This window comes from Cervus canadensis, chromosome 9 (assembly GCF_019320065.1).
Source record: "Cervus canadensis isolate Bull #8, Minnesota chromosome 9, ASM1932006v1, whole genome shotgun sequence".
Classification (NCBI taxonomy): Eukaryota; Metazoa; Chordata; class Mammalia; order Artiodactyla; family Cervidae; genus Cervus; species Cervus canadensis.
This window is the reverse complement of record NC_057394.1, coordinates 32,260,624-32,273,442: the sequence shown is the minus strand read 5'-3', so window position 1 is coordinate 32,273,442 and position 12,819 is coordinate 32,260,624. Positions and strand designations below refer to the sequence as shown.

The 12,819-nt window shown below is 40.4% G+C and overlaps 1 pseudogene across 1 annotated transcript; it reads right to left on the bottom strand.

Moving 5' to 3' along the window:
- Positions 1–7,749: 7,749 nt before the first annotated feature.
- Positions 7,750–8,958, bottom strand: LOC122447449 (annotated as a pseudogene). Its single transcript, XR_006271235.1, has one exon. The product of XR_006271235.1 is annotated as a glyceraldehyde-3-phosphate dehydrogenase-like (transcript).
- Positions 8,959–12,819: the final 3,861 nt, after the last annotated feature.

Here is a 12,819-nt window from a genome sequence, read left to right as displayed (position 1 = left end):
GAGTAACAATTTTTTTTTTCTAATAATTTCCCCCTGTATTTGGCAGAGAACTTTTGTAGAAGGGATGTGCTCAAGACCCCAGGTACCAATCTGAGGCCTCCTCTTCTAAGCCATCCTCCATTTAAGATGGAGAAGACCTTAGCTTTTTCTAGCCTCCAATGTTCAAACCATGAGAGTTTCACTCAACTTTGCTTCCAGGTCACCTGCAGGAAGTGTGTCTCTCAGCCCAGTTACTTTGTTAATCCATCTCTGCTTGCAGATGGTCTCATCACAGTCTGACTCATTTTTCTCTGGTGGGACTTGGCTCAAAGAAGAGAAAAGAAATGCAGATCCCACCTTTCTTAATTTCTCACACCACTTTCCGTAACATAACAGCCTTGGTTTGCACATGGCCAACACCCTACGTGGTGACAGTTGAACAAAATGTTTTGCTGTGATCATTTTGTAATATTTTCTATAGAAACACAAAGGAGATAATTTAGTCTTTTTCTCCTGCAGCATTGATTTTTAAAAAATAAATTTGTTGTTATTTATACTTTAGAAAAGTTGCTTTTTAGTTACACGACCTGGTATTGATAATATTGTTTAAATGTTTAGGTTGGTATCAAGTTTGGAAACTATCAAATTTCTGTCACACATGAACTGCAGAGGTAGAGGGCATTTCATGTGTTCTTGTGTAGTGATTCATTTAGCTGGAGACACTAAGTGATGAGTTATCAATGTGGTCACATTATTACTCTTGGGTGTACTGGCATAGTAGGCAGTAGGAGTGTTAACACCAGGACAGCTAGCAATGGCTTAACTGTACACGGAAGTGATCATAAGCCATAACACCGTACCCCCAACTTTCCCAACCCCTAGAGTGTTACTCCCACTTGGGATGGGAAGTGGGGAAGGGCAGGTGGTGTGAGCTTGACAGGAAATGTTGGAATAAGAAGGGAAAGTCAACTGGAATTGAAATGTCTTGATTTTGCAAATTTTAGAAATGTTATGAATATAGTACAGCATTTCAGTCACGTCCGTGTGTCGTTCAATGACTGCTAGCTGTCCTTGTAGAGAACGCCTAGTAAAGGAACTGGCCTTCTGTGTCGGTTCACCCAGAGTAAGAGCATCATGACATTCATGATATATCCCTTATGTAACCCCAATAAAACGAGTCACCACACAAGAAAACTTGACACACCTCTAATGGCTTGCTAAGGCCTCTCACAAAGTCAGGTAAAGCCTGAAGTTAAGCTCCATTAGTGACACAGGAAATCCTTCTCTGGTAAACTGTTATCCGAGTGGAGTCTAACAAATCACTAGGCAATCACCAAGTAACACCAATCAGAAAGTCACACCTCTTGATTGCTCTGCAATCACTCTGCCTATGACAGCCTTTAAATAAGGGAGGGTGAATAACTTGCACTTCTGTATATGTCTCATAAAATAGTCTTTATTTGATGGGGATTTTTGTTATTTTTTAAGTGATAAGATTGCTACTTTGGCTAAGTAAATGCTTGGCTTTTCATTCTTTAATTTCTTCTTTTCTTTTTCTTTCTAAAATTTTTATTTTCTCTATATAGATTCAAAGGCAAACAAATGGTAAAAAGTATGTCACAGTAATATATGGAAGCAATCAGGAAAGCACAAAGCTTAACAAACTAATTGAACCGTAGGGTAGAGAAAGCTCTGTTACACACCCAGAAGGTTACTGCTGAAGGAAGTTAATACTTCTTCAACAATTGTACTAAGAACATTAAAAATACTTTTGCCCAGGAAGGGTATCAACATTTTAATCTACCTTACACTGATAAAAAGAAAAACACACAGCAGGGAGGAGGCAGGGGCCGGTTTTCAGAGAGCCACAGAAGGTAGAAACAAAATGTCCTTTGTTTGAAGAATATTGCACCTGCATTAAATTTACTGCTGACATCTCTTCATAGAAATTTGATTTTCCTCCCATTCCCCCACCTCTGATTGTTTTCAACACTGAGGTATGTGAAGCATGCCAGTTCTCCTCCTTGTCTTTGCAACACTTCTGTCTTCAGCTGTGAAAGAGAACAGGGCTTCCTCACCCCCTGGCCATCAGCACGTCATTTCAGCAATGCACCTGCACCCGTAACACGACACTGCACCATGCAGAGCTTCATACTTCTGTGACAGACACAAGAGATCAATTTCCTGCTGATTGGGCCTCCAAGTTGGGGCCCTGTTCTGACAAGGAAGGGCTCTTTCAAATAATCCTGACTACTAGGGGTGGCTCAGATAAAGATGAAAACTTTTACAAGAGTTGTGATATCAAGATCATACAGGAAGCAACTATGGCCAAAGGCACTGTGATTGTGGTGTATATTTTAAGGGGACGGTGTCCGTAACCTCAATGTCCATACCATGGGTTGACTGACATTTTAAGGTTTCTGAACATTCCGTATAGTTGGAAATAATTTAAGAGTAATGGATAACACATAGTATAGATTTTGTTCAGAAATTATTTTAGCTGTGAAGCCATCATATATTATAGATTAATTCAACTTTGTTTCTCTCTCTCTCTTGTGTTTTTTTGGCTTTGTTGGGTCTTAGTTGCTGCACGTGGGTTTAGTTACCCTGAGGTATGTGGGATCTTAGTTCCCCCACCTGGGATCAAACCCACGTCCCCTGAATTGGAAGGAAGGTTCTTAACCACTGGACCACTAGGGAAATCCCTTATATTTGTTTCTTACATTTTGACAATTGTAGCTATCTATCAGGCACAGTAAAGGCAGACTTTCTCCACTTCTGCACCTTGCATTCACCTCTACTATTGCATCTGTAATTCCTCCTGTCAGTCATTTACTTAACCATCATCTCCTTGCTACCTGTGAGTATCTAGGACAGAACCAGGCTGTGTTCCCTGATTCCCAGTGCTCACGCCTGCATTTCCTTATTGGCAAATCCCTATTAAATGTTTGGTTTTTTAGTTAATGGATTGTCAGTGAGGTTCAGCACGTCCTAAGAAATCCTGAAGATACATTCATACTTCTTACTGAAATTGTGTCAGTGTGGTCTTGACTTAGAGCTCAGATATTTATCTTTCTTTAATCTATTTTTTAAAATTCTTTGGCAGATTCTTTTTTTTTTTTTTTGTATTTTTTTAATTTGGCTGCACTGCGTATCCATTGCAGCACATGAGATCTTTAATCTTTGTTGTGCCACACAGGAACACTAGTTGCAGCAGGCCAGCTCAGTTGCAGCATGTGGGAGCTGGTTCCCTGCCCAGGAATCAAACTTGGGCCCCCTGCATTAGAAACACAGAGTCTTAGCCACCGAAACACCAGAGAAGTCCTAATCTACTTGTTTAAATTGAAGTATGGTTGATTTACAGTGTTTTGTTAGTTTCAAGGGTATAACAAAGTGATTCATACACACACACACACACACACACACACACACATATTCTTTTTCAGATTCTTTTCCCTTACAGATTATCATAAGATACTGAACATAGTTCCTTCTTCTATACTGTAGGTCCTTGTTGGTTACCTATTTTATATGTAGTAGTGTGTATCTAAATCCTAGACTCCTAATTTATCCCTCCCCATCCCCTTCTTCTTTGCTATCCACAAGTTTTTTCTCTGTGTCTGTGACTATATTTCTGTTTTGTAAATACGTTCATTTGTATAATTTTTTTAGATTCCACATATAAGCAATGTCATATGATATTTGTCTTTCTCTGACTTATTTCACTTGGTATGATAATCCCTAGGTCCATTCCGGTCACTGCAAATGGCACTATTTTTTCCTTTGTTTATGGCTAAGTAGTATGTAGCCATAAGAAGTAGTGTGTATATTGCTGTGTGTATATATCTATACTATATGCATGCTAATTTGCTTCAGTTCTGTCCAACTCTTTGTGATCCTATGGACTGTAGCCAGCCAGGCTCCCCTGTCCATGGAGATTCTCCAGGCAAGAATACTGGAGTATGTTGCCATCCCCTCCTCCCAAGGATCTTCCTGACGCAGGGATCAAACCTGTGTCTCTTACATCTCCTGCATTGGCAGGCAGGTTCTTTACCACTAGCACCACCTAGGAAGTCTATATATATATATATAGAGAGAGAGAGAGAGACTTGTTTTTTTATATATATAGACTTTTAAAAATAATTATATATTTATATATCATATAAATAAATATTTATATATCTTCTTTATATATGTATGTGTATATATGTCTTCTTTATCCATTCATCTGTCAATGGACATTTTGCTTGTTTCCAAGTTTTGGCTGTTATAAATAGTGCTGCTATGGACACTGGGGTACATGTACCTTCTTGAATCATAGTTCAGAAATCTATCTTGCATTGAGGAAAAAGAGAAGAAAGTGGAGGAGGAGAGAAAGCAGCAGAGGAAGATTTTATATTGTGTGTCATTTTATAGCAAGAAGGCATAGGTTCCAAAGATGGCTTTAACATCTACAAGTTGAATGACTTTGAGAACTGACACAATATCTAAGCATCACTCTCCTTACAGTAAAATGGGGATTCTAATAGCATCTGGGGGATTACATGAGAACATTACTGTACAATGCTCAGAAGTGCTTGTTCCAGAGTGGGGAAAAATCAGAGAGAATTAGCAGTTCGTATTAGCAGAGTAAGAAAAAATCTTTGGCTTCAGCTTATCAAATATGTTATCTTTATATGATTCTTTTAAAGTTCCAAAAAGGTTGAGGCACAATTAAGAAGCCTAAAGTTAAAAGATGTGCCTCAGGCCACCTGCTCTTCCTATCCACTCAGTAATCACCAGGCAGGGTCTGGCTCCTCTCTATTATTTAGTTTATGAAGGTGAAGTCGCTCAGTCGTGTCTGACTCTTTGCGACCCCATGGACTGTAGCCCACCAGGCTCTTCCATCCATGGGATTTTCCAGGCAAGAGTACTGGAGTGGGTTGCCATTTCCTTTTCTACATTTGCTTTATAAATACCTGCAAACCCCTCTCTGTCACTGCAAATATTCTCCAGGTTAATTTATTTTGGGCAAAGGACAGAATTTAAATGAAAGCCTTTTACATGTCATGGATATCAGAACAGAAAAACAAAAATCAGTGAAAACTGGTGAAGTTCAAATAAGAACTGTTGCTTATTTACTAATATCATACCAATGTTAATATCCTATTCTTGACAATTATACTATGACTGTGTATGATCTTTACATAAGGGGAAGTGAAATGAAAGTATAAGGGAACACTTGTATTATGTTTGCAACTTTCCTGTTAATTCTAAAAAAATTTTTTTCTCAGTTTGTTTTGTTTAGCTGAGAGATAATCTGCATTAATCATAGTGAAGGTTGCAGCAAGTTTTTTGTTGGTTCCCAAATCACTTGCTACGGACATATGGACACACCTGGACTGACTCCAAGGACTCATGGGGACAGCATCTTCCAAGTATGGAGAATTGTAGACCATTGATGGAGTCTACATGATATATTTTTCCCCTGAGGAAAAGATGATTATGATGCTAAACCCTAGGAGCTGAGGTAGTGCTACTGACCAGGAGAAGCAAAACAAGCATCATTCAAAACCTTTTGATAAGAAATCCCCCTTATCAACTATCATCAGTTTGAAGCAGCTATTTCACTCCATAGACATAGTTAAGCTTTCATACACACAGGTCAGGGAATTCCTTCCTCACTGATGTGATATTTTATAAATGAAGTGTTTCTTAACTGTGTAGATTCCAGTGATGGTGACTATAATAGAGACAAACAACGATGTGTGTAGGTAAACAACTTGAAGAAATGACTACAGAGTGTTTATTCATAAATCCATTATGGACTGAGTGAGCACTGCATAAGAATCTGAATCCCAGATGCTAGAATATAGTGAGATCAGATCTGTAACCATGGTGACATTGCTTTTGTGACAGGCTCAGTGTGGAATTAGAAGGAGAGACTGGAGATGGAGGTTTGAGGTCCTGCTGGGCTAGGGAAGATAGAATAGGGCCTTACCTGATGCCTTGTTGGGAAGGACAAAGGAGATGGCATGAAATTAAGAGATAAGACTGCTAGCAAGGAACAAAGATATACAATGACCTGTCTCAAATACGGCGTGCAATGAGGTAGCAAGGAAGAAAGAAAGAAAGAAAAGAGAGAAAAAGGAGTGAGGTGTCGATGTGATGAGGTTGTAGTAAGGGAGAAATGAGGTAGGAAGAAAGGCAAGCTGATAGAGGAGGAAGAGAAATAAAGCACATAATTAAATTTTTAGGCAAAAACAAACAAACCTTGCTAACCAAGAATGCTCAGTTTTCCTAAATTTTCTACAGCTTTTATCTTAACCAACTTTGAACAACTTCTATATTACTCAAACAACCACCACCATAATCCTAGGTAATACTGATTTCAGGCATTATAGTATCAGACCTAATATAACTTAGATCCTACAGACTTCTACCACTTTGTTTTTCTGAGCAAGTTTCTAGGAAGCAGTTAAGTATCAGCAAACAGTGCCCTTCATTAGTTACAGGATGTTTTTAGGAACTCAGATATATTCAGGCACCAATAAATAAACAAAAGTGGCTGAGTTATGCTGATATGGGCTAAACTCATGTTACTCTCTTGCAGGAGTGAGTGGTTATGAAGCAAATTGCTAATGATAATGGTAAGTTTGAGTTGATTGCATCTGTGTCCACAGTTACAATGCAGAAGACAGAAAGTACATGTATTCATTCTTTCAGGAAATATTTATTAAATATTTCAAGTAATGCTCTAGATTCTGGGGATATAATAGGGAATAAGGACAAAAAGAAATTGTTTTCACTGTTCAAAAGATTGTTTTCACGATCATAAATGTTAGGCAGAAAACAAAGCAGGGTAGATAAAACTTGACCCACCGAGAGAGAGGGGCAGAGGGAGAATTGCTACTTGACTTAGATGATGAATTCTCCCCAGAAACTTCATTTGAGCTGAGGCTTGGAGGGGAAACAAAGGCAGCCATGAGAAGTTCTACAAGTATTACAGGAAAGAGCCAAATTTGACTCCATGTTGGATGTGTCTTTTTACTCTAACCTTTGCTTCCTGTTGCTTTTGTTCACAAAAAAGATACTGTCTATATAATGGCCTGCCTGGAGAACCCTGCCTCTCTGCTTGAATGTTAAACCAAAGTGTCTTTGTTCAGGGAACCATCCTGGCCCTGACCACCGGTGAATGACTGTAAGAGGGAATAAATTAACACATCCCTCCCAAAGGCTGGCCATTCCAGGCGATACTTGCAACACTTATGTCCTTTTTACTTTACTTCCTCATCTCCTCCCCTTCTCTGGTCTATAAAAGAAACTGGCATCCAGACCCCGATAAGATGGTTTTGGGGGGATACTAGTCTGCTATCTTCTCAGTCTGCTGGCTTTCTGAATAAAGTCGTTTTCCTTGCCTCAACACTTCATCTCTGTTTATTGGTCCATTGTGCGGTGAGCAGAGTGAACTTGGACTCAGCAATGGAAGGAGTAGAGGGGAAATGCTCCAGGTGGAGGCATCCTGTGCTGGTTACAGGCACAAAATCTGGAGCCAAACTCTGTGGGTTTGAATCATGACTCTTCCAATTGTCAGCTGTTTGGTCTTAGACAAGTTCCTTAAGTTTTCTTTGCCTCCGTTTCCTCATCTATAAAATGGTGATATAAGGGGACTGAATGTGCTAAATATGTGAATAAAGTGCTATTTGTGTTTGTTAAATATATTGTTGTTGTTGTATTGTCATTGTCTTTGTTGTTCAATTTCTATGCCATGTCCACCTCTTTTGGGGGGGTGGTATAGGGTACTTTTATTGATGGTACATGACAAGGCAGGGCTCCCTAAGCCCCTCCCCTTCCTCAGGGCCTTGGGGATGGAAACTGTGGAGGTCGGGAGATTCTCAGTGTGGTGGAGGATCAAGGTGGGGCAAGGACTCCCCAGCAGCTGAGGAACTCTCTCTTCCTCTCGTGCTCCTGCTGGGGCTGGGGGTCCGGGGACCTTACTCCTTGGAGGCCATGTGGACCATGAGGTCCACCACCCTGTTGCTGTAGCCGAATTCATTGTCGTACCAGGAAATGAGCTTCACAAAGTGGTCGTTGAGGGCAATGCCAGCCCCAGCATCGAAGGTAGAAGAGTGAGTGTCGCTGTTGAAGTTGCAGGAGACAACCTGGTCCTCAGTGTAGCCTAGAATGCCCTTGAGAGGGCCCTCTGATGCCTGCTTCACCACCTTCTTGATCTCATCATACTTGGCAGGTTTCTCCAGGCGGCAGGTCAGATCCACAATGGACACGTTGGGGGTGGGGACGTGGAAGGCCATGCCAGTGACCTTCCCGTTGAGCTCAGGGATGACCTTGCCCACGGCCTTGGCAGCGCCAGTAGAAGCAGGGATGATGTTCTGGGCAGCCCCTCGGCCATCACGCCACAGCTTCCCGGAGGGGCCATCCACGGTCTTCTGGGTGGCATTGATGGCGTGGATGGTGGTCATGAGTCCCTCCACGATGCCGAAGTGGTCATGAATGACCTTGGCCAGGGGGGCCAAGCAGTTGGTGGTGCAGGAGGCATTGCTGACAATCTTGAGGGTGTTGTTATGCTTCTCATGGTTCACGCCCATCACAAACATGGGGGCATCGGCAGAAGGCGCAGAGATGATGACCCTCTTGGTGCCACCCTTTAAGTGAGCCCCAGCCTTCTCCATGGTAGTGAAGACCCCAGTGGACTCCACCACGTACTCAGCACCAGCATCACCCCACTTGATGTTGGCGGGATCTCAATCCTGGAAGATGGTGATGGCCTTTTCCTTGATGACAAGCTTCCCATTCTCCACCTTGACTATGCCGTGGAACTTGCCGTGGGTGGAATCATACTGGGACATGTAGACCATGTAGTGAAGGTCAATCAATGAAGGGGTCATTGATGGCGATGATGTCCACTTTGCCAGAAATAAAAGCAGCCCTGGTGACCAGGGGCCTGATGTGGCCAAATCCGTTCACTCCGACCTTCACCATCTTGTCTCAGGGATGCGGCTGTCACAGCATGAAAGTTACAGCTAGCTGTCGAACGGGCAGTAGCAGAGAGCCCGTGTCCAGCTCTTTAAGACCCCATGAACTGCAGCACACCAGGCTTCCCTGTCCTTCACTATCTCCTGGGGTTTGCTCAACCTCATGTCCATTGATTCAGTGATGCTGTCTAACCATCTCATCTTTAGCATACATACATATATACATCCATATAGTCAGCTTCAGCTGGGGTTGCACTTGGAAGCAAAGTAGTAAAGGAACCTTTTAAGAGTGTAATGGTTATGCTGAGTCTTGAGGTTTGGAACAGAAAGTCTCAAAGCAGAGGGAAAAGGAGATAGAAAAGCTGTTCATAAACAGCTTAGTATCTTGGGTAACTTAAGTAGTTTGGAAAGGATAGGGGCACAGGAGCGTTCCATGGCAATCTTCTGGTTACCTGTCATTATGTGACGTACTCTCCCAGTACCAGGTGCCTAAAACAACAACTTACTATTTTATATCTCATGATTGTGGGGCTTAATGGGCTCATCTATCAGACCTGGTGCAATTGCAGTAAAATGGTATTTGAGACTGGATTCATTCACTGGTAGCTCAGTTGGTAAAGAATCTGCCTGCAATGCAGGAGACCCCGGTTTGATTCCTGGGTCAGCAAGATCCCCTGGAGAAGGGATAGTCTACCCACTCCAGTATTCTTGGGCTTCCCTGTGGCTCAGCTGGTAAAGAATCTGCCTGCAATGTGGGAGACCTGGGTTCACTCTCTGGGTTGGGAAGATTCCCTGGAGAAGGGAAAGGCTACCCACTCCAGTATTCAGACTCGACACGACAGAGCAACTTTCACTTTCTTTCACTTCCTCTCACTTTCTTGCCTGGAGGTCTGGTTCCTGGGCTGGAATGGCTGGACCAGCTAGAGTTCACTTAGGCATCTCCCTTTCCATATGGCCCTTCCACGTGGCTAACCTGGGCTCTCTCATAGGATGATGGTCTTAAGGTAGTCATACTTTTAATTTGGCACTTTCCCTTAGGGAGAGAGAGTTCCAAGAGACAGGAAGTGAAAGCTGCTAGTTTCCTAAAACCTGTCAGGTTCCAACCTGACACCATGAGATTTCCACCATACTTTTTTGGTTAAAGGAGCCACAAACCAGTCCAGATTCAGGGAAGTGGACATAGACTTCAATTTTGATTGGAGAAGAGTCAAAGAAAGTGTGGTCATTTTAAATTTGCTTCAAGGGGCAATGAGAGGCAGAGCTCTAGACGTGGGGGTTGGGAGAATGCCTATACTCAGGAGATGCTTGTATGACATTTGATCATGTTCAAAATGTATCTGGTAGGTAATGTTAGAACCAGTTTAGGCTTTAACTATGGAAATACTAGTGTCTAGACATTATAGATAAAATGGATTCCTTTCTTCTAAAGTTGCGGTGGGAACACGAGAATCATAAGGAAAAGTAAAGATTAAAGTATTACTCTTCAGTTCTGAAAGATTATAATTTTCTTCCAGTACTGCTCCCCTGAAGAAAAATTCACTAATGGCTACAGATGGGTCTCAAGAACAAGGAGATGCATGCAATTGCAACCAGGATGTCTTGTGGATAAGAGGTGAGCTTGGAAAAGGTCTTTGCCTAGTACTGAGAATTTCTCATTTAGTTTTATTGCTCTGATTTACACAGAGACTGTTTTGAGGTGGGAGAGTTAACCAGTTTTAGGACGTGGATGCTGTCTTTTTTATATAGTGCAATAGTAACTTACCTTAAAGGAGCTGGTCTGATTCTGGAGTAATTCATGAGTAGCTGGTTCTATGAAGAGTGTAGACAGAGTCCATTTTCTACACACACTTACATAAGCATTGATTAACATTTTATACCCATTCCTCCATGTCTATTTTTAAAATGAGAGCTGAAGAATTTCAGAAGTTTCTCATGGAAGGAGCGTTTCGTAAAGTTATGACACTTAAAGCAATCTGACTTTCATCAACAAAGCCCCATCTGGGATTGCCACATGTGCAATTTCTATGCTAAATGGGAGAGTTCTTATTTTATGTGTAGATTTGTAAGTTATCAGGACTAAGTACCTGGTATGGATAATATGTTTCTTTCTTCCCAAATTAAATGAACCACTTACCCCAAAGTAGTTTCTACTTTTCTAATCATTTCCCAAGACATAGGACTTTATTTGTTCAAAAATTCTTGTATCCTGCTCATCATGTAACAGGTATGATTTGAAGTCTTTATAAATAATAACTCATTTTCTTGTCATTACTACTTGAGGAAAGCAATGCTGTTATCATCATCCTCAGTTTTATAGATTAGCCATAGAGCTATTACAAACACATGTAATAAATAACAGAGCCGGGACATGAACCCATTCAGCTGGGCTCCAGAAGTCACATTCTTAAGCACTATGCTCTGTTACTTCCATTTTCCCATTAACACCACTATATTAGCGTCTACATAACTCCACACTAGCCTAGACTCACATTATTACAATTACTATAAGCTTTCCAGGAGTCAAATTTTTGATCTATTCTTCTGTGAATTCATGGTATCTGGCATTGGACTTAGCAAATAAAAGTTACTGAGAAATAGGTTTGCCTAAATGAATGAAACTGGGTTAATAATCAGAGGTATAAAAGATTCTTAGACCTTCATATCTATCACTTGTTGTTGCTGTTTAGCCGCTGTTGCGACTCTTCACAACCCCACGAACTACAGCATGCCAATCTCTTTGTCTGAAATTTTCCAGGCAGAAATGCTAGAGTGGGTAGCCATTCCCTTCTCCAGGGGATCTTCCCAACCCAGGGATCAAACCCGGGTCTCCTGCATTGCAGGCAGATTCTTTAGTTTAGCAGAATTGTATTATCCAACAATTAAGATGTCTACCTACATATGCTTTCCACTTTGACTCACATCGGCATGAATTTATACATCTATCCCATTTCTTCTGTATGTCTAAGCACTCACATTTTCTTGCTCTCCAAGAAGTTTCATAAGAAGTCTTATGACTTAAACTTGAATCCAAGACAAGGGTTAGTTTGCAAAGACTGCACAAGCATTAAATATCATACATGAATCACAAGGTTAGCTGGCATTTCTGAATCACATGGCTCTTAACATAATGAAATTTTAAAAGAAATGCCATCTTGCTCACTAGCTAATGGTTTTTTTGCCGTATTGAGAAATTATTTCTTAAACATTAATAGGTTAATCAAAATTGATATCTGTGAACAATGAACTCCTAAGTATACAATCTAATTGAGGGCACTGTTGACAAAAATCTCTATTCTATAGACAGGTCACTGAACAAACATCACTTAACAATATGTCACAGACATTTGAAAATGTACAGATTCAGCCAATATTGTTCATTTGTTACATTCATTTTTTCACTATCTTTTTATAGTGATGACACATTTTAAGATTAAAAAAAGCCACACTTTAATCCTTGAACTATATACATTCAATTTTAAAACAGGCCTCTTAATAAATAGAAAAGTTTTAGGAAGTTAATTTTTCCCTGGATAAGAGGGCAATTTATGATAAACTCACAATAGTAATCCTGATTTCTCAATTTCATTGATTTGAGTTCTTAGAAGAATTCAATTTTTTCTTCTGCAAAAAAATCATATAAACATATATAAATAATCTCTATATATACAAATATATATATCTGAAATACTTCCAATATTTGAAAGTTATTTTCTCTGAAAATTCTTAATTACAAATACACTGTTTTACATCTTCTACATCTTTTCTGAAAATGAAATTATGTAAAAAGTGAGTCATTTTGTATTGCAGGATTCATTTATATAATATCCCTTGTATTCCTTGTAAAAATGAAACAAAATCTTTTCTTTTT